This window comes from Ambystoma mexicanum, chromosome 10 (genome assembly GCF_040938575.1).
Source record: "Ambystoma mexicanum isolate Mex_15411 chromosome 10, UKY_AmexF1_1, whole genome shotgun sequence".
Lineage (NCBI taxonomy): Eukaryota > Metazoa > Chordata > Amphibia > Caudata > Ambystomatidae > Ambystoma > Ambystoma mexicanum.
Window position 1 is genome coordinate 1528492106 of NC_090932.1, and position 26305 is coordinate 1528518410.

General features: G+C 44.3%; 1 protein-coding gene across 2 annotated transcripts in view; it reads left to right on the forward strand.

Moving 5' to 3' along the window:
- Positions 1-26305, forward strand: part of PRKAB1 (protein kinase AMP-activated non-catalytic subunit beta 1) — a 165483-nt gene that overhangs the window by 9418 nt on the left and 129760 nt on the right. The window contains exon 2 of one of the 2 annotated variants that reach the window (XM_069619709.1): positions 907-1018. The exons of the other annotated variant lie outside the window; for it this stretch is intronic. The gene's annotated coding sequence lies outside the window, so the exon portion shown is untranslated. The remainder of the gene's footprint in view (positions 1-906; positions 1019-26305) is intronic. 2 annotated transcript variants of the gene reach the window in all.

Genomic DNA, 26305 nt, shown 5'->3' on the forward strand with positions numbered 1-26305 from the left:
TATTGCAGGTCGCAATGTTCGAACAGCAGCTGTGGTAGCGGTTCGCCGGAAGTCCTTCAGCTAGTACTCACAGATGAGTTATGTTTCTTCTTCTCTCGGTTTCCACAGATTGCAGCCCAGTTGAGATGCTGAGTGCTGGATGGTGTTTTCTCAGGTAACACAGAATAATCTTGTTCCTGTAATCCTGCAAGAACAAGAAGATGCTGAAGACCAGGAGCTGGACACGGTGAGCGTCACGCTGCTGGTTGCAGAATAACACGAAGCGTGTTCTGCAGTCAGTGTGTGGTTTATATAGCCCAGGTAAAGTAGTACCAGGGAAAGTATTTCCAGGCCTGCCACACCCAAAACACTAGACCGCATGGCTTGGTTTTTAGAACTAGACTGTGTGGGTGCTTCCATGTTGGATTTAAAGGCCCATGTACATAAATGGGACCTACTTTGAACAGCTCTTCCTTCATACATATCAGCCTGGTGCCAAAGGCGCCAGGACTGGCTCCAGGAGCCATTTTGCAGTGGTTTTAAAGCCCTCAGGGTTCTAGTGGGAGCCTGCTTGTGGCACAACATGTGCCCCCTCACAGTGGTCATGACAATAACCCTCTTCTCTATGTACTATATATCGATTTCAAAGCTGCTTTTGATATAGTAAATGGAGATTTGCTTTGACGTAAACACCAAAGAATGGGCTGACCGGCCGGCCTATTATATTGTCTTAAGCTCTTGCATAATAATCACTGCCAATCTCAACAAAAACATTAGCGAAACAGCGGGAGTGCCCAGGCATGGGGAATACCTACATAAATAATTATGGTAAATTTGCTCAACATCTAGATTTTATTAAAGACTTATCCTTTTGGTGTCAATGCATTAACATGCTAAATGCCGGACTACATCTATCCCTTTTTATAGGGTTTGGTTAGCGGCAGAATGATTGATGGATCATTGTCATTGAACGGCTTGTTGTAATCCAAGTATGGAAATGAGATGAAAATCCCGTCACAGGCCATTGGCACTGTCAGGGGTGAGTCTTCATTGCTAGTGTAACCCTATGTGAAACCACAGTAAGTTGAACAATAGTAAGTTGAACTGCCGAAGCTAAAATTTATCTTGTGATGCATTATTGGATAGTCTAGTCTATTGTTTGAAGATCTAGTTAAGAGAAGTTTGGGTTATTCGAACTGAAAATGCCATTAAGGATTATTATCACGGATTATTTTGTCTGGAATAATTAAATATTTGAATAAGGATGTCTGCCAGCTGAGATAGGAATGTCAATTAACTGTATGTAAACTGGAATGTTTTTGCTTTATTTATGTATTAATTAAATAAATATACCTTTTTGCTGATTTGGCAAACATATTTGCTTATTGAACGTGGATTAAAGTATTGTGTTTTTTGTTTTTACTGCTCCTGTTCATTTCCTTGACATCATGCCTAGCAACAATTTGCAAGCAGTGAACCTTGGGCCAGAAGAACTCGCGTTCTAGTTTTAGTTTGCCACAACAGATGTTAAATGACAATTATTGCATGAGGGTATTTAATCACGTTCAGTGATATTTCTAGAGACCCCCAACCAAACAATGGTTGACGGGCCCCATACCCATCCATTAGCCTCTCACAACTTAAATGAGGTTTCTTTTCTGATTTGACAAACTATTCCATTCAAGATTTGTACAGCTTTTCTTTTGCCAGCTTGGTTTGCGTTTGGCTCCTGGAACCAAGCCACCCCACCTGGCTCTGCTCTTGAATTTTCTGTTACGGCAACCGCTGGTGGTGAATCATAACCCGACGTGCATGGGTTTGCTTAGCTGTCTGACTCCAGAGAAGGATTTGCAATGGCCTTTCTTTAGCATATTTGTATTCCCTTTGGTCCCTATGATGTTTTCAAGTGCCTTTTTATTATGGTCCGCAAAAGTACTGTAGGATACATGTGCCAAGTACAGCACGATGGCTTGTAGCTGATGCCTTCCATTCAGGATACCTTAGTCAAAGCCTGGTTTTAACTTTGCATTCTGTGGCTTTTAAATTTTTTTTATAAAGGGGTCATCTAGGACTACAAGTACGAGAACGCAAAGTTAAAACCAGGGCTGGACTAGTGTCTCCTGAATGGAATATAGAATGTTGGCATGTATGCAGTAGCTGTGGCAGCTTGTTTGTGCTTTTAGTGCTGTATGAAATCTTTGATGTGACTGAGTATTGTGAAACATGTAGCTATCTGGTGAAGCACTGTGGGGACCTAGGTGCTGTCCTAGGTTCCTGCCCTGCAAACTAACATCTGAGGGAACTGTTTGCAACAGGCCTAGTTTAGTTTAATTTAGTTATTATTTATAGAGCGCACCTAACCCTGAGGTATCTGGGCGCTTGAGCATATGCCAAAATTGTTAGTCACAGATCCAGTATAATCGACAGTTGAGCAGTTACAGTATATTAATCATTTACAGTAGCAGTGTAATAGTTCTTAGGAGCAGGTTACACAAGGTCCGGGTGAAGATGGCAAAAATCGACATGGCAGAGAAGGAGACAGAAATGTACAGTGCTGGATACCATAATGAGTGAAGTTAGTTAGGCGAAGAGCCATTCTTTCACATTAGCTCTGAAAGCCCAGAAAGAGGGTTCGTCTCTGATAGCTGTAGAGAGGATGTTCCAGCATTTGGCTGCTAGCACTGGGAAACTCGATCCCCTGCCATTTTCAGTTGTTTAAATTTAGATATATTGAGGCAGTGCAGGTAGGTAGATCTGGTGGGCCTGATGGAGTGGCCCATGACCCATGCCTCTTCGAGGTTATTCGGGACTACGCACTTTTTAAATGAGTTGATCAGACAAGGAGCTAATTCTTTTGCACCTTCCTTAATGACTGAGGCAGGGCAGGTGTCCCCCTGGCAATTCGAAGTTTTGAGGCCAGAGATTATCTTTGCCACTTCTTTGCTGGATACTGGGGAGAAGTGGAAAGGTGGGCATGGGGGTTGTTGAGGAGTAGGTAGATTGGGTGAGTGGGAGTAGGTAGATTGGGTGAGTGGGTATTGAATAAGGGACTATTCTTCTTAGTCTTAATTTTGTTTTGTAGTAAGGCTAGTTTATCTGATAGAGCTTTCTGGACGTTTACACACCAAGCTTTGTCTTTAGTGCAATCATCGGTGGGAGGGGCTGGAGACTCCAATTGTAAAACTATATGTTGCAACAGTGGGGGCGAGGTATCCCCTAATATTGACTGTACAGGACATATAAAATGCCGCCGTAGAGAAAACAACTTGCCAGTCTCTTCAAAGACTATACTACATCCTGCAGTGCCAGCTTTTAACTTTACCACGAGGAGGCCGACTCTTATGGTACAACCTTTGGCCCAGGTATAACATGTAGAGCATCGCAGGAAGACACCAAAAGGTGCCCGTGGGCAAAGTTCTGGTTCTGATTCATTTTTAGTGACTCCGCTTTGAAACATGGATGGAAGGTTTTAAACGCAGCGTAACGACTACTATTGTTTTGCACAACTTTCCATACAGCACACTAGTCGCCGGACCAAGGCTGATTTGCAATTGGCTGGCCTTTCTGTAATGGGGCTAAGAAGCAGAAATATTATGTTGTAGAAGGCTACCCAGAGATTTTTCTGTGACACAAGACTTGTCAAACTTTCCTCCCAGGTTGGCTTACACAGACTACCCAATCTTCATAGACAAACACCCTTTGGTCTACAGGGTGGTTTGGCTGCCACCAGTAACTACACTCAGGAGAACGACTGCATGAACTATACTCTTGGCTCCCTCTTTTAGAATTCTATTGGGAGAAAATCACTCTCACTGATCGATGGTTTAGAGACTAAAATGAGGGGGGATTGTAAGGCATTGTCTAGAGTTGAAGCGTTATATGAAGAATTTTGTGGGGGATGCCCACAGGCATAGCGGTTCAAGGCATTGGACTTGAATTGGCATTAAATTCCTTATGGGCCAGTTTTGAAGAGGAAATTAAGATTTCTAGAATGCTTCTTTATGAATGTCGGGATCGTCATTCTTCCTTGTGCAGTGTTCTGAATAGAATCCGTACTCTAGAATCTTTAATTTTTTAATTGAATGCAAAGTGTTTATAAAAATGCTGGCTGTCTCCCTGGAACCACCAGAAAATATAGGGGTTTTCAGAATAGTGGTCTTTCAAAAAGTCTAGTTGTGGGATCGGAATGCGATTACATTAATTTAGAAAGTAAGTGTTCTCCGTTAGACTTTATACAGATGTGCCTCATATACAAGAATACTGAAAAACGAGGCCTAGCAAAGTGCTGGCAAAACATTTTATGCGATTCAGGTTCAATTTGCTCACCGCAAGAGAGCGGGCAGAAGAGGAAAAAAATATATCTAATACACAGGTGTCCACCAATTGGAGCATTAAAAAAAAACATATACCAAACACCGGGCAAGAAGCAACACTGTTTATTGCAGCTGGGTGAGCACAAATCAAACGGGAACAGTGGCTAGGCTCTGATTGATATGCTGATATCTGACTAAAATACGAACATTAGTCCCTGTAATTCCATCACCTTGTTCTAGTTATGTTGTTTTTCTCGTGATGAGTAGCTTAAGACCCATCCCCTTTTGCAGATTGGTCACGTTTCAGATCGAGGTTTCCCAGGTCCAACCCACACAAGGGATTTCCCACTACTGTTTAAGATGGTACTAGTTTTGTCCTTACCCCTTCTTTACCTAATCATAAGCCAGTATCTTGGCTTGTGAGTACACCCAATGCATCATTACGCCCTAACGTTTGTGGTGAAGCCCTTCTTAAAGCGCTCACAAAGCCTGGGGGCATCAATACCCTGTTACAGGAACATGACTTAGTTACGTATTTATAACGCGCTTAATACCCAGAGGTTTCGAAGTGCTGACCCGGGGATCGAACCAGTGTTGCTTCTTGTCTTGTTTCCAAGGCGAGCATGTTGCTGCTGAGCTATCCTCCCTTTGCATGGGGCGTCTGTGGCTTAGAATGCCTGTGTCCTATCCTGCATAGCTGCCCTCGCTGTCCTCGCTGTCCCTTTATTCTCGCAGTTGGTAGGTGGGTCCCCAGTCTGGCACTGAATTAGCACCTTTAAACCATTACGTAGGGTATGTAAGCGCTTGGAGTTCATTAGAATGTTGCATCATTTATACAGTGAATGTGAGAAATTTGAGTCTTTGAGCGCAGATTTTCCACTGCTTTGTTAGTGATTTGAGGATTCCATATGGAGGATGCTTTCTGGCAACGATTATTTAATGGTAATCCAATATTTATTATTGCACTTTTTAATTTTTGGAAGATTGTTGGGAAGGAGAGAGGGTCTTCCCACCCCCATGGGCGATAAAACAAACGCTAGAGAACACATCCAGATAGGTGGGAGGGGGGGTAAAAATGAAGGAGGGTGCACAATTACGTTAGTGCATGCATTAGAGGCTATATAGTAGATGTGAATATGAACACCATCTTGGTTAGTGGCAGCCATTTTGAAACGTAGGCCCAAGAGCGGCGAAAACGACTAGATGGGTTAGCATTAGATCCACTGTCTGAACGCGGACATCACCCCCACCCTGGGCAGGTTTCAGAAATTCATAAACCCTTCATTGTCTTAGAAGTTACACGTCTTCGTGCCCTTGGAAGAATGTGCTCTGCACGGTTATGAACAGGAAGCAGAGCGCCTCATGGCAGTTACCATCCCACGGAACAGATGGCAAGGACCTCCTGCTCCCAACGATCCCCACACGAGAAATTCAGCTTTGCAATGCTTTTATCCTAAAACCCCACATACCACAGACCCATCCAAACCCAGACCACCGACCATAAAACTAACACCCCTCGATCGATCACTAAGAAGGCTATCTTGCCTTCACAATTGGGTCACGTGATTTGTGCAGGGTGGTTTCAAATTATAGCCTCAAAACTAAGGTGGAAGGCCTTGGAAGTTGCTGACTTGTCTGGGAGTGAGTGAAGTGTGTGGGGTAGTGTGACCTCTGCTTCGCTCCCAGTCCATCCTGCCAGGTGCCCTGTTTCAAAGATAAAATAACATTGTTTTTCCAAGTAGCTAATTAATTGTTAGGCCAATCTCACCGCGGATGACCAACCCAGCAGCACCCACGTGGATGAAGATGGGACCAATGGCCTGGCATCGCCTATGGAGCAGGCCCTACATTTATAGGGCTCCGCCAATTAGTGTTGTAGAATAGCACTGTATGAAATTACATCATCAGTGACATCGTTTGTGCTTATAATGTGCAGCACATGCCGACGGAGCTCGAAACATTCAGCAGTAGCAGACTTATTTGCTGATGCGGGAAAGATTGAGTTTGGTAGTGGTGATTCGCGCTGTTAGGCAGAATCCCGTGCAGTGCCCTTAGGGACCACCACACACAATTAAGACTACAGGTGGTGATACAGGTTTTACCTTTGGTACAAGCCTGTACTACTATGTGATAGTGGTAGCAGTGGCGGAGCAGCCAGGCTTATCTCAAGAATATATGAGCAGTAGCAGAGATTACACAAAGGGACCACAATTACTGTGACTCAAGCAAACACTGACTCAAGGTTTCAGGTAGAAAAATATAAGTACATTTATTTTTAAACCATTTGTTATAAACGCAACACTTCTATTAATAAAAACCACACGTTAAATATACTACAACTAACCAATTCACTTTGTACAGTAAGTCTCAAGGTAAGTAACCTGTGTTGGAATGAACCGGTATTAGGCACAAAAACATGTTGCCATGAATGCAATCACTTTTTGACAGTTCGGTCTACTAAACAAACGCGTATCCGTGGCATGAAATGCTACCGGGGCAAAAACACACTTGGCACCTGAGATACCCAGAGGGAGTTGGAGGCAAAAATGGCGGGCAATATTTTGGTTAGGCAGGCAGAATCAAGAAACACTCAGAGACCGGAGCCAGGGTCGAAGACATCGGGGCCACTTGCTGAAGATCACACGGTCTAACAGTTCACGATTCAACTGAGCCAAAAGTACTTGGATATTGTCAATGTTCGGAAGCAAAAGTTATAAGAAGGAGGGAAGACAAGGTCAAGCCTTGGAAATGAAGAAAAAGGGATTCACCAAGTTTCCTCAACAGAACACAGTACCTTGTTCCAGTGGTGCAGGTGGTGCCCTGGCAGTTGTTCCTGTTGGTTTTCCGCAGACCCACGATTCCTGGAGCTTCGTCGAGAAGGACGTCTGAAGGGGGCCTGCACCACACAGGGATGAGGCTGGCAGCAGCGACGCGGAATAAAAAGTGCGCTCCTTAAAAAACGCAGGAGAGGCTCTTCAGGTGGCTATCCAGACCACTACAGCAGTGTGCAGCGATTTCGACCACTGAAGAGGATTCTCTGGCTGTAGAAGATGATCCCCCACCAAGCTCAAGGGAAGAAGACTCCGGACTGGATCTTCTCTGAGACGTTGAAGGGCAGATGGCTCAGGACTGCAGCAAGGCTTCACCGGGACGGGGTAGTTGCAGCAGCCGTCGTTCTCTCCGCTTCTCTTCGGTTCCTTGTAGTTCCAGTGGCGACTCTGACTTCTAGCCCAAGAGACCTGCCTTTTATGCGAAAAAACCCCATTCATACAGCCTGGCTGTCAATCACCCAGCAGGGGGGGTTGTCCAGCCCGGACAACTACCCTGGCCAATCATGACAAAGTGCGACTTGGGTTTCCTAGGATACCCTGTGCAGGGGGTGACTACACCCCTCCCTCACATTCAGCCCACCTAGACACCTAGGTGCCTTGAGGAGGACTTCTGGGCAGAAGCCTACCAAAAGACAGTGAACAAAGAAGGCTAGCCTAGTTTGCCGCGCAAAGTAAAACACAAGAAGGACTTTAACAAAAAGAAATGGTGAATAAACCCAACCAGAGCCAAGAGAAAGACGATTTGGTCAAGCAGGTTTATGTCTGAGGCTAATATAACAGCCAAGAACAGAACCACGTTTATCTAATATAATGGCAGTAGCCAAGTCTAAATGTTAAAAGTGAAACAATGCTCTAGGAGGTACAGATAAAAAAGGGATAAGAGTTAACCCTTTCCAGTACTCCATGGAAGATGGGGTGTACTGGATCTGTGTTGGATTGACTAAAGTTTATTGGTAACTTTACTCTTTTCTGGGGGACAGTAGTTGCCTCAGAAATGGAGTCGAGGGAAGTCTCAAAGGCAACCCTGTGCCACGGCACTGAAGGTGCTGTGTGACACACACAAAGAAGGGGGCTACTGGAGTGGTGTACTTCAGAGTCCACAATCACAAAAACAGATGGAAACACATAGCAAAACACAGGTAAGAGTGGGGGAAAAGCTCTCTTACCAGGTGGAAAAAAATAAACTCCAGAAGTTCAGCAAACTGCTGGGGGACTCACTAGGTGAGGGAAATTAGCCATAAATGAGAATTCTCCGTAACACGCGCACTATCCCCTACAGATCAATATGTTGTATTCAAGAATGAATTGATTCAAAGAATGTTGTTTTTCTTGCATTTAGGATTTATTCTTGATGTGGTCAGCCGACATGTGTTTTGACCCTGGTCTTTTTCAAGGCTGATACAACAAATAAATATTGTATTCATATTCAATTTCAAATATTAGCAAAAACAATATCTTAAAATGATTTCAACACAAAGGAGAAAAAGGCACATTTAAATGTGAGATGTTATTACAAGTATGATTACCAATCCAAAAAATGAACAAAATTGAATGAATTGCATACCGCACACCAGTTCGAGGATTGTGGGTAAATCGGAAATGAAAAACACAGAAATAAGAACAGAAAAAATGAATTTGAACCATGACGGTATTGCAATAGTATTAATAACATCAACCAAAGGAAAGTAGGGGCCCTCATTTATCTCTAAGCCATTAAATATGTGATGATATAGCAATTGAATTCATCCCATGTGGTGCCCATTATGGACAAATGGTGCCACAAATGGTGATTATTTGGAACAACGCATCACATGAACGCTGCTGTAAAGTGTACTGCTAGTGTGATAGTGCAAACCAGTAGGTGAGTGGTTATGCAAGGGGTTATGGTCACAAGCTAATAGTGCATATCTACTGAAGGGTACATGCTAACCCCTTGTACCACTGGATTGGTTGTATAACCTGATAGAATAATAATAATAATATTCAATAACGAGCTACTAACAATACACTGCTCTGGGAGCCGATTAGAGACAGATGGTTAAAAAGATCTACCAAAAGATAACTGCCATTACTTCATTGATGGTCATGTGTAGGTAGATTACAAATAGCCGTGGGGCGACGAAGTGGCTCCTTGAAAATGGTATACCTGAAATTAATTATTAGGTGCCAGTCAGGAAGAAGATTCTCCCTAGTTAACATAATATTTGGATAAAAAATGTTTAAAGTCTCAAATTGCGCTCTCACCATTGTCGTATGAAAAAATATAATCCATTTAATATATCGCTGAGGTCTGTAGAATATAGTCCAATTCACTAGATGTGATCAATATTCTGCCTGTAGGACGGAAATTGCATTATTGTATAAGTAATTACGAACCTTAATTATTTATAAAACCATTTGTCTGAAATCTTGATCATGTCTGGATTACTGTGATGCCGAATTGTGTGACTGGAGTTCGACGTGTGGCCCTGATAAATTGGCCATACTTGATTTCTGAGAATCCTCGATTCATGCCATAGTGACAAATTGTCTAAAATCAGTATCACGTCTGGATTAAAATAGTACCAAAATGCGATAAAGATGCGGAGGTTGATCGTGTGACGCCGATGGGTTAACCGTCAACTGTTTGTATGGAACTAATGACAATGAGAAGTATTACTGGCCTTTATTCCCTGCTGAGACCTGCTCAGCACTTGTAAATCAATTAAAGATATAGCCCGTCTAGTTGCTCAAGTCCTTCACACATTGCAGAAATTGACGGATGGCGTCATGCTTCCTAGACGTGTGATGTCATAGGTAAAGAAAATGCACGTAGTGAACATTTGGTCTGGATGCAATAATGACCAAATAAAGTAGGGATAGCCTTGTCAGTGTAATAAACTGATATTTGTGGAACAGTAACAATATCTCTGCACCATCCAATATATAAGCAAGTCCCAGATGAGCAACAGTAATGGTTGAGCAATTAGTATTATTATAACGATATTAGTTACCTGTTTTAATGTTACAGTGACATTGGGCATTACGAAAAATTAAAGATGCATGTTCCCATCGTGACAGAAAAGTTCTCGATTTTGGATGAAAATATAAGCGGGCACGAACCTATGTCACAGAATATGAATTCCATATTTGGTATAAATAGCCACCCTAACCAAAAGCCTGGGATTGTGACATGCATTATATGCATCTAACAGTGTGGATGTCCCAAACAGTGTAGATGTAAATAATGGACCTATATTATCCAAACAATGGTATCTCAGTAATGAATGAATACAGTATATCACAGATGTCCAGTAACCAGGCTGAGCCTAGCATCATGTTATTTTGGTGAATGGTATATTGGAAGAGGTCCCAATTTGACTAATAATGTCACAATAATGGTGGAGTAAAATGAGGTGCCATTTACTATAGCCTAGACCATTTGTCTGATTGGAGTGGAAATAAAATCAGTATAGTTGCCTGTTAAAAGTGCTCCTGGGGCCAAGAGGAACGATGACTTGTGTGCTAACTTCACAATGCAGTGCGTAAACCCACATAAACAACTGTCTTCTTATGTGAGCACGTTGGGATAAAACATCTGACACATTTGCTCTTAATCGCCCATGTACAGAACATGTTCCACTGCACGGGTTGTAAGACATAAAAAGCAAATCTCATTGCTCTCGTTTGTCCTAAAAATACTTCCCCTTTCAACTACACAATTGGCTCAACTCTGTGGCCCTTTAAGTATCAATCAGCGGTGAAATACCCATTATATCCATATTGCACCCCACAAGGCATGTGGGGTGGGTAGATGTCTTGAAGTAGACTGGGGTAAGCTGGTTTATGTGGCCCCTGATGAGTTCTAGGACAGCAGGAGTAGATGCGAAAATGACCAGGATACTTTCAGGGCGTTAAGTGGGCTGGGGCTCAGCCCTGGCAGTCTCCCAAAGCTTCCATCAAGCCAGAGCTCCCTCTGCTAGGTAATACTATCCACTTTTCAAAAAATATGTATTTCCAACGGTGCTGCCCCTTATAAGCTAGTTTCACATGCACTGTGCTATTTGGAAGGTGTTGGACTGCCTTTGTTTCATTTAAAGGGGAAGTTCGCTCAAATATATCTTTGTGCCGATCTGTCAGCTTTCGGCGATCTCACCTGAGGGTTTTCGTCGCTGTCTGATTCAGAAGGAACAGGAAGCTCTTCTTCCGGGGAACCCTTCTTGGTGAAGAGATGGGCTCTGTTCCGGGAGCTCGCCACTTTTGATGGATGGATTTGATGGACAGTACGAAAAGGCATTATTCCAAGCATGGAGAAAAACTGAGGAAAGTCAGCGAGCAAGAAAACTGAGTGAACAGACTTAGAGTTGCAACACGCTGAGTGGGCAGAGCAAACGCCAGATATAGGAAAGCGTGAAAAAAGACTAGAATGCACCTCCAAGGTACCATGAATGGGCTCGGTCATGTCCTCAATCTGTTCCAAAGCTTCCACAATCCTGTCCTCATGACAGTATGCCTCCTCTTTCGGGGACCTGCCCCGGGTTTCCCTGGATGCAGCCAATGGGATTGCCTGAGAGCTGTGGGTGCAGATATGTGTTGCCTTGGCTCCCAGGAATCTTCTCCAGAGTGTAATGTTTCCATCTTATCAGATACTGCAATCTTCCTTTTATGTAACAGGAGTCGACGATCTGTTCAACTTCAAACACATCAGGAGACGGATCCAAGGCAGTCTTCCTTTCTCTGGTGAGTATCAGGTACGTACGTCTTAAGCAATGAGGAATGAAAGGCTGGATGAATGCGATGGAGCGGCTTTGGCAGTTTCGGTAGAAAGGCTACAGGATTTACCCTGGATGTAATAGGAAACGGACCCAAGTATCTTGGACAAAGTTTAGAAGGATGGGTCCAACGAGGAAGGTATTTCATGGAAAGCCAGACTAAGTCCCCTACCTTCCACTCCGCAACTTGTCTTCGATGAGTATCTGCCTGCTCTTTTAAGTTGGTGATGGTCATGCTTTGGGTCTCTGCTATGGTTTCCAAGAGAGAATCAACAGAGTACGTTGGATTCCTGAAATGTCTCAGTTGGAAGAGATTTAGGATGTCTCCCATAAGTACAGAAAAATGGTGACATCTCAATGACAGTATGGATGGCGTTGTTATACACGAATTCTGCCATGGGAAGTAAGGAAAACCAGTTATCCTGCCCCGTGTTGGTGAAGCACCTGAGGTATTGCTCCATTGTGGCATTCAACCTCTGTTTGGCCGTTGGATTGAGGGTGGTACCCAGATGTGAGCACCCGCTGAATGCCCATCAACCCGAATAAAATCTTCCAAAACCGCGAGGTATATTGGGTACCTCGATCTGATAGGATGGTATCGGGTAAACCATACAACTTCACCACGTCCCGGAGGAATACATAGGCCACTTCTGCAGCTATGGGTTTGCCTTTCAAGGGAGAAAAGTGTGCCATCTTGTTAAAACTGTCAACAGTGACCATTATAGCATGTGCTGTTGTGAGGGAGGAAGGTCCACTACTAAGTCTGTCGATATGTGACTCCATGGTCCTGTAGGCAAATTGGTTGTTCCAACAACCCGACGGGTTTTACAGTGGAGCTCTTACACATGGCACAGATTGGGCAGGATGAAACTTAATATTTGTTAACAGTGAAGTCGGAGGCTAGAAGAATAGACCAAAATATCATCTAAGTAGACAATGACATTGACAAACAATAGATCCGCAAACAATATATCTATAAAGCTTTGGAACACTGCAGATGCGTTTACAAGACCAAACACCATCACGCAGTACTCAAATAAACCAAAAGGAGTGCAAAATGCTGTCTTCCATTCATCTCCAGGTTTGACCATCAGCAAATGGTAGGCTCCCCTCGAGCTTGCTGAATACTACTGCACCTTCGACTGCCTCCAACATGTCTTCGATTAAAGACATGGGATATCTGTCCTTGACTGTGACTTTGTTTAACCCTCAAGTCTATGCAAGGTCTCAATTCCTTTGAGTCTTTCTTTGCAATAAAAAACAATGATGCACCGGCAGGGGACTTGGAATGACGCAGGAGTCAGTTCTGGTAAAGTTATTCAGGGACTGCCATGCGTTCCGGAATGGTAAGGGAAAACCTTCTACCAAAAGGGACGATGGCGTCTTTGGTAAGTTCAATACAACAGTCTTCTGGTCGGTGGGGAGGAAGGACCTTTGGAATCAGCGTATTCTCCGAAGATGGAGGACAACTCGTTGACCCCCACAGGTTCAGATGAAGAATAGGATACCATAACGGGTAAGTTCATTGAACTGAAGACCTTCTTTCTTGCAATGGTCTGATCCAAAAGTAAGAGTATGCTGCGACCAGTTGATGGAGGGATTGTCCTTTCTGAGCCATGGTATTCCTAATATGATTGGGAAATGAGCGGCTCTTATGACATCAACGATTAGTGTCTCCTGATGGTCTAGAATGAGCACCTGCAATGGGGTAGTGGTCTGTACAATGGGTCCGGAACAAAGAGGCTGGCCATCCACTCCTATCTTTTGTTCTTTGTGTCTAGTGAGGAGAGTGATCTTCTTTCGGGTAGCCCATTGGACAGCCATGAGGTTTCCTACTGCTCCGATGTCCAGTAGGGCCAGGACCTGGGTCTCAGATGAATCCTTCCATCTCAGATCTCAGTGTGGCGTTCATCACCATCCGTCGTGAATCACCGTCATCTTTGTAGGGAGTCTTGGAACCTGTAGGTAAACCCTGATTAGTGGTTCCTCCTAGAACCGGGGTTTGTCGTTTCTCCGTCTCCTTGAGGGAACTTCGGGACAGTTCCATTGTAAATGATTGTCTGAAGCACAATACATGCAGAGACCTTTGTCTCGAAGTTGCTTGAAGTCGGTTTCTTTTAGTAGAAGTCAACAGACCCCTTGTTGTCCCTATCTGTATGGGTTCATCCACAGAACGGGGAGCAGGGATTGTGGTGATTGGTGTACTGGAGGGGGTAGAAGGACGTCCCTTCTGTCTTTCGGATCTTCTCTCCGTAAGTCGGTAATCAATCTGTAAGGCGGCGGAACAGAGATCCTCAAAGGTTGCTGACCGAGGAATGTGAGCCAGTTCGTCCTTGAGGTCTTTATGGAGACTCCTGCGGAATATAGTAAACTGTACTGACTCTAGCCAATCTACTTCACTGGCCAATCTCTTGAAAGCAGAAATGTATGTCAGATCATTTGTCCCTTGGCGGATGTCTGAAAGAGCTTCCCCGGCGGAGAACCCGATTTCTTGTCTTTCAAAAGTTTGCTTCTATAAAGTCACAAAAACACTGTAGTCTTGTAATACTTGGTTGGAAGAGGTAACCAGTGGTATTGCCCATGCCAAGGCATTGCCAACCATGTTGGAGATCTGGAACCCCACTTTAGAGCAGTCTGACGCATAGGTAGCGGGACGAAAGGTAGAGTAGACCACACATGCGTCCAGAAACTCCTTCACCTTCTTTGGGGATCCGTCGAATTTCCCATCCACTAGGCTAAGAGGTAGTAGATCCAACTGATGAGCGTCTGTTTGCCACCATCTGCCTTAGGACTGAGTTTTCAGCCTTGATACCTTGCATCTCCATTGACAGACCCTGAACAGCATTCACCAGTTCTTGTATTTGTTCAGCTGTAGCCATGGTCGGGCGTTGCAATCTGTCAACTTTCGCCGATCTCACTTGAGGGTCTTTGTCGCTGTCGCTGCAGGAGACGTCTGATTTTGAAGGAACAGGAAGCTCTTCTTCCAGGGAACCCTTCTTGGTGAAGCGATAGGGTCTGTTCCGGGAGCTCACCACTTTTGATGGATTAATAGACTGATCCAGCAATGGTGCAAACCCCCTGCGCAGCCCGGTACAGAGGGAAAAAGCCAGATGGCATAAAAAAAACCTGGTTGTGATTGAGAGAAGTCCACTGTAGAAAGTAGTTCTGTCAAAGCTGCGGTTTGACGGTATTCAGAGGTTGAATTGTATGGAACATATAAAGGCAAAAAAGTTCTTGGAAGCAACAGGTAAGTTCCAGAGAGTGTTGCAATTAAGCGGACTCCAATAGATAACCAGGACTGGTAGTCAGGAGGACCACAAGACGGGTAGAAGCAGGGATCCAAGTTGAGAACGGTGGTCCGGTGCTGTAAGAAACAAGCAGGGAGCAGAAGAAACACAGAATGAAGGAAAGCGGAAAGGGAAAATACTACAGAGTGGCCGCACCCGAAGGCGGAGAGGCAGACAATAGACCGTGAGCCGTAGGTAAGAATGAGCACGAACTCATGTTAGGAAAATGCAGGAAAGAAACCTAACTTACCAAATAGGAGAGTCAACGTCTCGGATGATGGAAGCACGACGTGGAGCGCTGACGAGACGCCCGGTCCGATTGGACGAAAGGAAAATCCCTGTAAGACAGCAATGGACCGGCATACACGAGAGGGAAAGAAGCTCATGCCGGAAGGAAAATGAGCCCAAGAGAGTGTAAGGAAAGAGGATGGCAGACCAAGAACGGGCTACCGACAGTACGAAAAGGCAGTATTCCAAGCACAGAGAAAAACTGAGGAAAGTCGGCGAGCAAGAAAACAGAGCGAACAGACTCCTAGAGTTGCAACGTGCTGAGTGGGCGGAGCAAACACCAGATATAGGAAAGCGTGAAAAAAGACTAGAATGCACCTCCAAGGTACCGTGAATGGGCTCTGTCATGTCCTCAATCTGTTCAAAAGCTTCCACAATCCTGTCCTCATGGCATGATCATTCAGGCATGTATTTTTAAGCACACTGTGATTTATCTTAACATTTTTTCCTATGCATCTTACCTTTTTGTTTCCTCACTTTTTACACATGTGAAAACGGGTTGGGCGCGGCATCTCCAGCTAATCTTATCCATTGCTGCATCGCCCCAAGTTCAAGTGCGCTCGCGGCAAGAATACAGATTGCCCGCCCCTGAATTTGACCTCCTTAGTCCAAACGATATGCTCCACTTAATTTCATGATGTTCGTGGCCAGCGTAGCCAAACGTGCCCAGTCATCACCCATGCCATAACGTCACTTAAGGCAGAACCAGGAAGATAAACGCACACATCCACTCGCAGCACATAACTTTTCTTTCTTGTCCCCAATAGAATAGGAAAACCATAATTTTTGAATTATTTTATCAAAAAACGCTCACAAGAGAATATTGTCGATGAAATGAACAATATTGTTTTGCCATACAAGTTATAGCTAGCGAACATTGCATGCTTCGAATATTCTTCATAACTTCCTCATGATACGCTGATTGCGATGATTAATCCCAGTATTCCAATTTTTGTGTCCTTATATTACACCTGCATAACTTTCTAATGACGAACATGGTGTTCCTGTAGTGAGAACATATGGATTCTTTGCACTTTCAAGTGCAATGCTTTTGCTCCAGCATGTTGTTGCATCATGAACCCTTATTGCTGGTACTGCCAAAGGGCAGATTTGTCCCTGTTGGTCGTCCCGCATAACGGTTATGCAATAAGCACAGTTTATGGTTATCCACCAATGTTGATTGACAAATCCATCCAACGGTTGCTGGAAACTATTGCATACGCAGAACGGTACAATATATCTGATTAGATAACTGTTATGAAGACGAATGGGACTCGGGTAAGTCTTCATAAAGGTTGTTTATTTAAGTAACAGGATGAAAAGCCCCCACAACTGAGGACCTTTCTGCTTCAGTCCAGAGACACCAACTGCCAAACATAGAACATTTGAGAACAGCATAGAAACTTGCAGGCTGGTTCTATGACATCACAGAGCAAAGTGAACCAGATTAACATAGCATTCTAATTCATGCTTATCATGCATTACTACTCTGAATAAGCAACTTCACAACACGTCTCCCCCTTTTTTTTTTAAATGTATGTGTATACATTACCCCATTTCCTCACCACTGACTCTCCTCACCTCTGACCTCTCTTCACAGTGGCAACTCTACATTTGTTCCAAACCTGACCACCATCTACTCGCACTGCACCCTTCATAACTGCAATTACCCTAACTGGGTCAGAATATAATGGCTCTCCCTTCCTCTTTACCACACCTTTTTTTATCCTTACCCAGTCACCTCGTTCCACATGCAATTCTTTTCTTCCTCTCTTTTTGTTTTCCCGCATGACCCACTCACTCTTCTTTTTCTTCAAAACATGCCTTACTTGATCAATAACCACATCCGAATCTCTGCTCCTCCCTAACCATGGAGGACATGCTATAGAGGACGGTTTTCGACCCCTCATTAGTTCAAAAGGACATAATCCAGTAGTTGTGTGAGGTGCCATGCGCAAAGCCCACATTCTATTTTGAATGGTTACCAACTTGTCGAAACCACACTGTTCACCCATTCGCACACTCCATCACACATCTATTTAACCTTTCTACCATTCCGTTAGTTTCAGGATGATATAATGCTGTCCTCTTATGGGCTACTCCACACTTCTTTAAATATGCAGGAAATACACCTCCCACAATTGAGTTTCATTATCCGTGAGAACGCTTTCGGGTAACCCTTCATTCGCAAAAATTTCCTGCAACACTTTTACCATGTTTTCTCCTGATATTTCACGGACAACCTTGAATTCTACCCACCTGGAAAATAAATCAACCACCAGAACCACATACTTTCCTCGTCCATATCCTAGCACAACCGGACCTAAAATGTCCATTGCTATTTCACTCCAAACCTTGGTTGGGACACCTACATCAATAAGAGGTTGTTTTCTAGCCTCCACCCCCTTCCCACTCTTGATGCAAAAATGACATTCTGCCAGTCGATTCTCAACCCCTTTGTCAAATCCCGGCCATCAATAATCCGATCTCAAAACCCCCTTGGTTTTGGTAATGCCAATATGACCAGTATGAGCTAGGTCAATAATCCTTTTCCGTATCCCGGCCGGAACAACTGCTCTCTCCCACCTGAACAACACACCATCGTTAACAGACAATTCATCCCTAACCTCCCAATAAGGTCTTTCTTCCTCGACCAATTCAGATTTGTTGGGCCAGACGGATGTCAATACATAAGTAATTACCTTGCTAATAATTTCGCCCCTTCCAATCTCCGCCAACCCCTCTTCCTTAGACACGATTCCTTCTGTGTTCACAAACACATTTCCATTTCCATCTCCTCAATTAACCCTTCCTGGGTTGCGACTTTCACCCTTGAAAGATTGTCAGCTAACCTATTCTCCTTCCCGGGAATGACCTCCATAGAAAATGTGTGCGCTTGCATCCTGGTAACCCACCCGGCTACCCTGCGTGACACCTTATCTAAACCTTTACTTTCGAAAATAACCTTTAGGGGTTTATGATCCGTGCGTAAAATAAATTCCATACCCCACACAAAATTCCTGAACCTCTCAACTGCCCAATAGCATGCTAGAGCTTCCTTCTCAAGCACGGAATACCTCAACTCTGCTTCTTTCAACCCACGTGATGCATGTGCTATCACTACTTCTGAACCATCATCCTGTTTCTGCGAAAGTACTGCACCCAGACCACCCTCGCTGGCATCTACAGTGATGATGGAACACCTCCTTGTGTCAAAACATCCTAACGGCCGGGCCATATCAATCTCTTGTTTGATCCTTGCAAACTCCATATCACACTTTTTGTTCCCTATGAACTCAGAACCCTTTTTTAGAATCTTCCTCAATTCCAACACCTTGGATGCATAATTTATGACGAACTTTTGATAGAATTCCGTCATGCCCAAAAATGACCGCAGTTCACTTTTATTGGTTGGCTTTTCAATCACCTTTATCGAATTTACAATGCTCTCCTTGGGTTTCACCCCTTCATGTGAAACTTCATGGCCTAAGTAATCAACTTTGGAAACAGCAAATTTACACTTTTCCTGCCTCAACGTGATCCCTCTCTCCTCAAAGATTCTCAACACCTCGAGCAATCTTTTGTCATGTTCTTCCAGCGTTTCCCCACATACTAAAACATCATCTTGGAAACAAAATACCCCTTTCACACATCTGAGCAACCGATCCATCACTTTTTGAAAAACCGACGAGGCCGATGCTAATCCAAAAGGCATCCTTCTAAACTGAAAAACTCCCTCGTGAGTGATGAAAGCAGTATATTTTCTACATCCCTCCTCCAACTCAATCTGGTGATAAGCTGAGGCCATATCCAATTTTGAAAAAAAATGTCCCCGCCCAACCATGGTTAACATTTCACACATGTTAGGCAAGGGGTGCCTGTCCACCATGACGCATTTGTTGAGTTCACGCTATCTTAGATCCCCTGAACTCTTTTTAACAACAACTACCGGGGACACCCATTCAACACCTCCTGCCTTCTCAATTACACCCAACTGTAACAACTTCATCAACTCCTTTTTGACCCCTTCCCTTAAGGACAATGGTACTGGCATGAGTTTCGCAGCTACGGGTGTACTATTTCGCTTTAGTACAATTTGGTGTATAAAAACTTTCACTTTCCCCATATTCCCATTGAACACACCTCTGTGCTCTTCTGCATATTTGCATGACTCTACACATGGTTCTGACACCTGGAAAACTTGCTCAACTTTGTTGGGATCTAGCCTGATGGCAAGATTTTTCTGCTCCCTCCATCCTAATAAGGTCTGACCCCTTTTTGTTATGTAAACCTTGCCATTACAGTTGCGTCCCTTGAACTCAAATTCGCTCCAGACATACCCCAATAAGTCAATCTTATCTTGATTATAACCACCTGGATTTATATCAGGTTTAGATAAGCTGGACACTTCTCCTTGCATGTCCTTCTCAAACACATTTTTAGGCACTAAGGTAATTTTGGACCCAGAATCTGCCATCATGGATATCTCATGCCCATTCACTTTAACTAACGCATACGGACGCTCACAATCGTCCATGTTTTCGCTCTCCGACACAACATTAATAGTATTTATAACAACATTCTGCAATGGAATGGACATTTCCTCCTCAGACGATCTTCCATCTTCTTCATTCACATAGAAGACTTTCCTTTGATTAGTCTGTCCACATTGAAAGTTTTTACAGCAATTCGCATAATGCCCCTTCCTTTTACACCTAGCACATGTAGCCCTGCGACCCGGGCTTACAACAGATGATGCAAAATGTGTGTTGCTAGCACAACGGAAACATAGTCTTTCCTCCTTCTTCTCAGTCTTCTGCACTGTCTCTTGACCTCTTTTCTCCTCTACAACTCCACAACTTGACTGCCGAGTCCTGGACTTTTTCTTTGACTTCCCATCAGTCACACTTAAAACTTCGGATTTGTTCTCCTTTGAATCTCCCATCTCATTCTTAGACAACTTGGCTACACACGCTAGGGAATGTTCCACTCTTCTTGCAATGTCCAACACTTCGTCTAGATTAGGCTCATCTCTCAACCATATCTCCTCTCGAATTTTGTTTGCCCTGCAATGTGTCATAAACTGATCACGTATGTGTTCATCAAATTTCTCTTGAAATTTACAAGGCAAGGTGTCTCAATGCCGTTACATATTCTTCCACCGATTCTCCAGATGCCTGCACACGCATGCGAAAATTATACCGCTCCAATATAGTGCTGGTCTTTGGGTTGAAGTGCTTATCCAACTTCATCAAAGCCACGTCGAATTCGTTCATGTCATCTCCAGAGCCATCACCATGGGGTTGTGGGAGCGTCTCGTATACTCTCTGACCCTCATACCCCAAGAAATGCAGTAACAAAGCTAATTTTCTCTCACTTGAGTAAGATGTTCCCCCAGCTGCCCTCAAATAGTGCAAGAACCCCTTGCGCCATTGGGCCCATAAAATGTTAACAGGTCCTGGAATTGGCATAAAAATTGGTGGACCTGCGATGCCCGGTAATCCTGCCATGCTGCTGAGCAACGCTCCTAGCTGGAACAGTAAACCGTTTCAATGAACACCTCTTGGCTTGTGAGAAAAAAAAACTCTTGGCCGTCTCTCCACACTCGTATAGTTGCAGTAGGTACCCAGTAAAATTACAGTTCCTAGTTTTGCAACAGAAAACAAATTTTGCACTGATAAAAAAATTCACCGAGTATCAATGGACCACCATCATTTTCTTCTGCATGCCAAACCTCACTAGTCCATACGGTAGGTTGCACTGCTAATGTGTGACCGCTGGGCCGTGCGATTTTATCTTATTTTTTTCAATTGTGCCGTGCGCGCTTTACCATAAATACGGTATTGCTCTTAACTGTGTCCTGCGTACTTCCTGCCCGTCGACCAACTCAGCGTATGACAATCCAAAACGTAGATCGTTGCCACACACCGACGCTGTGAGCCTCCTCGTCTCACGCGGGTGAACTACTCCTTTGCCTCTACACCTCGGAGCGATGCAGAGCTGCTGGGACCCGCGCACTCCTCCCCGTAATGTACAGCACGGGAAACAACCGCGACTGGCCTGGTAAGCTCTCGGATCAATGGGGCTGCGCTGCGGGCCTCCGACGGCGCTGGCAGGGCAACGCGCACGCGGCACTTACTTGGGAGTGGGCAGCAGGAGCTCTTGCTGGGGAACGGCGTCCGATTTATTTGTTCAAGGGGCCCGCTCCTGCACATCCAAGAGGTCGGGCGGCCCGGAGCACCAGTCAGCCGGAGTCAGCAGGCGAGGGCACGGCTGTTCTTCGCTCCCTCGGAGGTCGCTACTACGCTAGAAGAAGCGGAGCGACTTACGCTCTGGAGAAAGGTTTGGGAGGTCTCCTGTCATCCCATCCTCGTCGCCATTGTTATGAAGACGAATGGGACTCAGGTAAGTCTTCATAAAGGTTGTTTATTTAAGTAACAGGATGAAAAGACCCCCCACAACTGAGGACCTTTCTGCTTCAGTCCAGAGACACCAACTGCCAAACATAGAACATTTGAGAACAACATAGAAACTTGCAGGCTGGTTCTATGACATCACAGAGCAAAGTGAACCAGATTAACATAGCATTCTAATTCATGCTTATCATGCATTACTACTCTGAATAAGCAACTTCACAACAATAACAGAATAAATATATATTTTAGTAGCCGTTCTATAATCGACTATAACAAATTCAGAACTGGATGAAACCTAATCGTAAACACAAACCATGCATGACAACATGGGGGAGTATTTGAGACCGCGATGTACATGAAAGGTTAGTGCTGTGAAGTAGGTTTAGCTCCCAATGGGATGGAGACACACAGACAGATGGCATTATAACGGAACTGGGAAGATTAGGGATCGAAAAGCGAACCAAGTGCCCATGGAAAATGTACAGCCCCAGCGCTTCCCCCTCACCCCTACTTTATGGTGCACAAGGATGCAACAGTGACAGTACACCCAGATATTCCACGGGATAAAGAGGTTTAGCTACCACTAGCCTGCATACAGGTTGTGTTTGCGGGTCGTCTATGCATAATTGTCACAATATGCTCCAGCTAACAACTCGTAACAAGGCCAGTAAGCAATACTGCCAAAAAAATCAAACCTCTATTCACTCCTCTTTAAACTATACACAAATAACAATCCTTACTACACAGATAAACAAACCGCGAGTTACGCACTCGGTTTTTATAGTGCGTGGTATAAATATAATTCAAAATGACATAACGTACGGTGTCCATTATTTTTGTGAAATCGCACAACACTGAATTATTCCTTATGTATACAGAACACATGCCGTTTTTAATCGCAAAAATATTATATAAGGTTGAACTTGCAAGTTGCATTGTCTGTGTCATGCTGAGTAACTGTTCTGAACAACAGATCGCAGAAATGGAAACTAAATTTTCATATGTCATCTTTTAAAGTGATCATTTTTTTTTTTAGGGTATTCGACACCTTGTGTCCTTCGAGCAGTTGCTGACTTTCGCTCAAGGCCAAATCACAATAGCAGCTTGTTTTCAGTGATTGAAGCCAGAGACGGTTAGGTTTTGATTTTGTGAAGGGATTGCCACAAAAATAAAACCAACCAAACAAGACTTGTCAGTGTGACTGGATTTATTCCTCCCTTCCCACATGCACCAGCCCACAAGCTTTCCTAGTGCATTCCGTAGTGATGTAGTAGTAGGCTCAGCATATTATCGTACTTTTCACAATTTTACGTATGATAGACCTGACCTTCACTCCATGGAAAGATGAGCCCAGCTGACCCACATGGGAATCGACAGACAGCTGAGGAACAAACCAATTGTAGGCTGGCATCCCCTTTGGAGCTTGATCATGTATACTGTCTTACCTTGTATACTGTCTTACCAATCAACAGTGCAGGTTCAGACTATATGTGATCGTCATTACTGACGTTGTGGCCTCTCAAAAGGCGGCAACATTCATTCTGGAGTCCAAACATTCTCGAACAGCAGAGACCTTTGCTGGTATTTTTTGTATTCTGTACAATTAAACCTTGTTATCCTTGCAAGCGATCTCTTGGCTTCTTTCCCTAGAGAGTTGTATTCATTCTGTTGTGAGCATAACAGGGGACAGCCTTCAATTGCACGCTGCCTATTATAATTCATGCATTCCCGTTCATACTCCCTTGCGCACCTGAGGCAGCCCTCTCTTCCTCCATGCGAGACAGGTGACATTACATGTCCATACCAAATAACTTGCATTCATGCTCTGGCTAGGCCTTGTGCCAATCGGCCGTGCTAGTGCATAGGGTAAGCAAGCAGGAGCATTAGACAATGTATTGGAGTCGTTCCCGAACTTTCTAGTACAGCCCTGGAAATTGGGTAGCCTTGTGCTCAACATTGCAGTAGTGTGTGAAAGCGCACGATGGCTTTGTTGAGGCAAGAAGCGGGTCTTCTTTTGAAGGCTGTAGCAAGTCAAGAAGGGGCCTGAGGCAATGAATTGGTTACCACTATTAGAGAAGGATGTGCCCTAGGCTGCAGATCAGTGTTCAGAAGTGAGAATAGCTGGGGAGCGCAGGCTAACCCAGCCAACGTCGAATACCTGTATGGGTTATCCGTGCATAAAAGGTATCGGTTATGCCGGCCCGAGTCAAGTGATGCAAGGGCTTGATCCATGTGGCCAACTGGAGCCAGGGGATAGATTTTATGTCTGCAAGGACATGCTTTTTATCCCTTTTTGATTTACCCTTTCATCACACTTATTGTCGACCGGACGCACCTCCACCTCATACATATAAAACATATACCTAATTGTAATGACTTATTGCGTCTGCCAAGGCGAGGCTGTTAGGACAGTTTTTCTGAATTCCAAATAAGGACTTAGTAAAAACGTCCGACTGACAGTCCAATACTCCAATCTTCGTATAATGCTGTACAATTTCAGTTCTGGTCAGCATAGACAGAGCAGCTAGTGGGGAGAGAGGGCTGTAGAATCAGTACAAATGAAATTGCAATTCAAATCAAACGGTCCAAAGAAACAAACACTATGTAATGTGAAAATAAATGGTCTATTTAGATAAGAGTAGGCCCAGATACATTTTGAGGGAAATGAGTACTATCACAATACATATAACCACATTTATAAAAACACAACACTATGCTTGAAGGTACACAGACCAAAGCATATAACCTTATTTGGAACACTGAACAGGAGTTTTTCAGAAGTCAAAACCAATAGTTATTTTTAGATTACCAACAACTCATTTCAACTTTTAAATCCACAAGGAGCTGGCCAATGCTGCTGCAGTCTCTACCTCTCCTGTCCCCTCTCAGGCCCTATGGATGGCTCTGGCTTCTCATTTCTTCTCTAGAACCTAGGACTTCCTTTCCACCCTCTCGTCCTCTCCTCCTTCTCCCTCTGCCCCACCTAACCCCCCCCCCCCCCCGCGGCCACCTCTTCTCCCTCTTTCTCTTCCTTTCCCCTTTTCTCCCCCGACAAGATTTGTAGACCAGCCCAGCCTCATGTATGAAAGGCTTGTCAAAACAGGGTTTTTCCTTCTCTTCCAAAACCATCAAGTAACGCATGACACCCTCGCTCCTGCCTTGGCCGATTTCTGCAACCACTCCTTCGCCACTGGCCGGCCTCCCTTGGCCCTCTTCCTGCTCCGACCTATGAGGCTAAGAACCTCTGGGACATCTTCAACTCCACTCTCCTTTTCTCCTCACATCTCTGACGTCTGTAAGAAGTCAAACTACCAACTTCACCTCCTCAGATGTATTCCTCCCCCCCCCAACCCCCTCTCCAGAAGCTCAATGTCTCTAGAGCTCTGGTTCTCTAGGATGGACTACTGCAACAGCCTCTTTATAAATCTGCCTGCTTCTACCCTCCAACTCATACAGAACAGGAGTGCGTGACTTGTCCTTGGCCTCAAGCCCAGGGATCGTATCTGTACAACCCTGAAATCTTTTCATTGGCTCCCAGTGGCTGCAAGGATCTAGTTCAAGACCCTCTGCATTGTCCACAAGCCCTTCTGGAGACGGGGGTCATCTCTACCTCCAACTTTCTCTTCAGAAATATCTTCCTATTCAAGTACTTCGCTCCTCCTCCTACAGCTCCCTCGGGTAGTTGCTTCTCCAAGCAATGAGTTGGTGGTAGATCTTTTTTTCGGCTGGGGCCTCCCTCTGGAACAGCCTCCCTGTCTCTCTGAACAGAGCAGAACCCTCTCCCCTGCACTTATGCAATCTCAATGCCACTTGGCATAGTAAGAACTTTTTTCTCTGTCCCCCCTCCCTTGCCTTGTCGCGCCTTGAAACATTTGTGTATAGGCGCATTATGAATGCCATATCATATAATTTCAGTAATACTAGGGTAGTAGATCCCATCCATTGTACCGTGACACTCAGCACAAAATCAGATAGTCTAATGAACTGGACAATACATTTTTCTGATCTAGTGATACTCATATACTAGGCACTGTGTAATAATATAACTTTTATTCAGGATAGCACAGTATTCTAGGGAGTTGGACCTGGGGGTGTAATATTCAATTACAGTTGCTTTTCAGTTCACAGACTAAGGGAAGCAATAACTATAACCTATTACACAGTTACACTCAAGGTAAGTAAAACTGACACTAAAAGCAACTGAAAGGCAGGTGTAACCTAAGACTTTTTGTGCCTGTCTAAAACCGACCATGCAAAGCAAAACCCAGTGTTATACTGTATGAATTATATGATATGGCATTTGTAACGTGCCTATACACAAGTGTTTCCAGGCGCGACGAGACAGGGAGGGGGAGAACAAGGGGAAGACAGACAACGATCCTACTAGGCCAGGTGTCATTCAGACCGTGCAAGTGCAGGGGTAGGGGGAAGGGAAAAGTG